The following is a 4,595-nucleotide window of genomic DNA, read 5'->3' as shown; positions in this document are numbered from 1 at the left end:
GTGGCTGGAGTGAAAGTCGATGAGGTTGCCCAAGCAAGGCGGTAGCCCTTTGTGCCGATCTCAAGATAGCCAATAGCATTGGGTGATGTAGTGGTGGTTGAGATAGCCGTGGTCGTTATCTAGTTAGAGTGGCTGGTGTCGAGGTGGTCGTTGTGGAGCCGCACGTGCATGGAGACGTCGTGTTAATTAGGGGCGCATGTTGCGCCGGGAAGAAGATGGGGTGGACGAGGAGCCGTGTCGGGTTTGCCAAGCCCGGGGACAAGTCATGAAAGGCACATGTCGGTGTTGAATACCAGGCATGCGTAGATGGGAATAAGTTGGTGTTAACGAGGCACCGCATCAGGCTTGGCAGGCCAGGACACGTTCTGTACGAAGAAATGCATCAGTGTTTCCAACACTGGGCATGCATAGCTGAGGACCAGTACGAGCTGTAAACCTTGTCGGAGGGACCAGCAGATGAGAACTCGACAACAGTAGCGGCGCCAATGGGCATTGGGTAGAAGGTACCGATATCACTCGTAACGACATGAGAAGCTTGTGAATATTTCCCTCTTGTATAGACTCTCTCTCTATAAGCTTTGCCCGTCAACGTCGTAAAAGTTCCTCTGTTTCGAAATGTCCTATTGATTTGTTATTTGTAATGTTCAACGAGCACGGTTGCCCGTACGATTGCTCAGCTAACATCTTTAGTTTCTATTGAAATAAAATATTAAGCAATTTGAAATTTTAATTTTTGTTCGTGATAATTAAATATCTTATCCTCAGACTACTGACTTGCCTCCTTTGCCGAGTGCCTCATACAATTGGCTATGCACGAAAAAAACTTGGTAGAGAATTTACTGGGTGTAACACTCGGCATACGTGTTTGGGCCAACCCCGGAGCGATCCATGTTTCCGAGTCCTTTTCCTCAGACACTCAATATAGCTTTTGTGAGTGTATTATTTTGGGACTCGTCAACACATTGTTCTTGGTAAAACTTAGTATCTCCTAAAACCCCAAATATGGTGAGGACAAGTGGTAAGACAATGGGTTTTGGACCCGTTACTCGGAGGTTCGATTCCTTCGGTCCCAGATTGTTTCCGAAAATCGATGGTTTGACAAGCAAAGGTCAAATGAAAATCAATGACCATGCAATACGGACTACATACGGATGGATAGAGGCATATTTTAGAATATAAATTCACTCATTTTGCTACGTATGTAGCCTGCTTTGGAATCTCTAGAAGACTTATATTTAGGAATGGAGGAAGCTACCTAAATTTACTACTCAAGTTGAGATCACCTGTCTACATTTCAACACAGCTATATATGTATATCAGATAGCTAGACTTCATCTCATATCTTGTGGCAAAAAGATATGTCCAAAGTGGAAAAATGAGTGTGCTGCTTTGCGTTAGGAGCATAGGATTGACAGGAGTAAGCCCGCAAGAGATGACCTTACCAAAAATAATCATGGGAATGGTAGGCACGGGGGCATCGTAAGAGAGAGCTCCTGTTGGACGCTCGTTAGCGTCAACAGAGGAGCCTTCGCGAAGGGTTCGCTGAAGAATTTACCCAAACGGGCCGGCCCATTCCCAGAGGAGCGAAAAATGCCATCGTAGGATGGAGTCGAACACTGGAACTAACGCAAAATAAGAGTGGTGCCAGCCGCTGCAACTAGGGACTATGTTTGTGTTAAATTACAGAGCCAAACTTGAAGTACTATGTGCACGGGCAGATCTGTTTTTGAATCTTCCTTAAAAGAATTGAATAAGGTTTTCTTGAACAAATTTCAAAACTCAAAGAATCTTCAAAAAAGTATTTTTTTAACCGTGAACAATTATTTAAAACATGAATACAATTATGAAATTCCAAACGATTTTTTTTATGTTTTATAAAAAAATATATTGAACATTTTTGCAATATACGATGAAATTCTTTTCACCGCACATTAAACATTTTTGTGATATGCACTGAACAATAATTAAATACACTGAACATTTTTGTGATTTATGATGAACAACTTTTAAATATACATTGGGCATGTTGAGTAATATACGCTGAACAATTCTAAGTACACATTGAACAATTTTATGATATATGCTAAACAAAAGTTAAATACACATTGAACATTTTTTGTGATATACGATGAACAATTTTTGAATTGTGAACAAATTTTCAAAAACTCAACCAAATTTGAAAACTTTGAACAAATTCTGAAATCATGGAAAAATAGGAATTAAAAAAAAGGAAAACAAAGGATAAAATTAAAACAAAAAATGATAAATGAAATGAAAGAAAAAAACAGAAACAGAAAAGGAAGAAAAGCGGAAAAAGAAAACAGGGCAAACCAGAAAACCGGCAAAACAAAGAATCTGGAAAAAAACCGGTTGAGTGAACCTTCTAGAAGATTCCCAAAACCGGTTTGCCTGGAACTGCTCTAAAGCTCGAAGTGGGCCGGCCTGTTTTGCGGTGTTCGCTCCAGCGCTTCAGCGGAAGCGCAGCACCTGGACGCTCGCGAGCGTCAAATAGGGATCGCCATCGTAAGACACGAATTGACAATAGCCATATGGAGTCAAATAAACTTAATGTAAAATCATCCTAGCTACAAGGTTGTGGTTGTAGACAAGGCCTCATACAGTTGGCCATGCGCCAGTAACACTTTGGTGAGTGTAAATGTATTTCGGCCCACCACGGGCTGGCAAATTCATGTTACGAGTGTTTTCTCCCCGGACACTCAACAAAGATTTTCCTTAGTGCATATTTTTAGTACTCACCAAAGATTTGTTCATGGTAAAAAGCAATTAATCGAAAGGGCAAAAAGCCACCGGTCGGTTCGTTGAGTGTGATGCAAAGACTTTGCTGAATGTAAACACCCAACAAACTAGATGAACATCAACAAAAAAAAGATATTGAAGGGGCGATGCCACTGCTGCTTGGCGAGGGGATAATGGGGCAGCGATAAGTGGTAGGTTCCACTGCTGTGCAATCCCTTGGCCAACTGGTGTCGGCTCCATGGACGGGAGCAGTAGCGGCTCGGCGGCGGCGGCCGGTTCCAGCACCGCGTAGTCCCTGCTGGCTCCTGGCCCTGCACCCAGAGTAGCTCCACAAAGGTCGCGGTCAATGTAAACCAGGTGGCGCCCGACACCCTTCCATACCCAGGGCCCAGGCTACTATATAACAGACCAAAGCACCCAAAGCTAAAAATTTATGGCATCTTACAAAAAAAATTCCACGCACTTTTTCTCAACAAAATTAATAAGAATCCATGGCACAGCTAAGACGTCTAGTGAGCTGCCCGAGGGACTCACAAGGCGAACGCCATAGCCGCCACCAGCTTCCACCTAATCCATTTCCCGTCCACGTCGCTGCCGGTTGTTAGGATAATCATGACTTGATAAGTCAGTTGTATTAGCGCGGCCATAGCTAGCTGGGTGCGCGCGTCGCTGAACAAGCCATGCTTGTAGCTAGTAGTTAGTACTTCCTCCCCTTTTATTTAGTACGCATATTAGCTTTAGTCAAAGTCAAGCTTTGTAAACTTTAATGGAGTTTCTAAATAAAAATATTAACATATATACAATAACAAATAAATACTAATAGATTCATCATTGAATGTACTTTTACATCATATAGATTTGTTATGGTAAATGTTTATATTATTTTTTATAAACTTAATCAAAATTTACAAAGTTTGACTTCAGTCAAATCAAATATGCAGAGTAAATAAAAACAGCTGGGTTGTTTTGTCCGATGGTGTGCCTGCGTGTCTAGTGTGTACTATTTAAGTTGTGAGAGTCCTAGTAGTTCGGGAGGCAGCGTCAGAAGCAGGGAGAGAGATATAGCCCCTGGGAGCGTGTGTGCATTCACCGTATGGCGATCGTCATGTGTGCTACGGTGTGTTGCCGAGTCCACTTTGTGCTGAAGAAAAGAGATGTGTTCCTCGGTGTGGTGTCGTTCGGGCGGCATGGCCTTTGTCGCCTGAAAAATCCACTGTGCTGCCCTGCATCTTCTACCTCTGTCCGTGAGCGAGGGAGATTGTCCCAACACCGGTGGTGGCAAGACCTGCAGGCCATATCCTTCTCGTAACCCCTTTGACCCTTGTGATGGATCCGTGCTAGACTTCCGTGAGATGGGTTTGCTACCGTGGGTCCCCGGAATAAGATCTTGTGATTGATCTTGGCGAGGATTCATTAAGCAGCCTTCGCTGTAGCGGGTCCCCGCAACAAGCTCTGCACTCCAGTTGGTTGCCCACGCAGCCACGCCGGATGCCACATGGCAAGATCTGCGATCATGGTGGTTGATCTCTTGGCTGCATCAAATTGTTGCATGCCTGCCAGGCACAGGAAAGCAGACACCGCACTATTGGCGTGCTCTGCTCCTCGCTTCGATGTTGCCGTTGCCTGATGGGCATCTCCCAAATTGCCAACCTGCGATGGCATCACTGCAAATTGTGGTGGTCATCGAAAGGTCTTCGTGAAGGTTTCTCCGTAAGACCTGGTGGTTGACTTAGACGGTGAGATGGAAACTATGGACGACGGCTTGACGCAGACGGATGGTTATGTAGTGGTGGTCCTCGCACATTGCATGTAGCTGGTAGGATCGTGAAAAAGTGGTG

The sequence above is a fragment of the Triticum dicoccoides genome, chromosome 6B (genome assembly GCF_002162155.2).
Source record: "Triticum dicoccoides isolate Atlit2015 ecotype Zavitan chromosome 6B, WEW_v2.0, whole genome shotgun sequence".
NCBI lineage: Eukaryota > Viridiplantae > Streptophyta > Magnoliopsida > Poales > Poaceae > Triticum > Triticum dicoccoides.
This window is presented reverse-complemented; position numbering follows the sequence as displayed.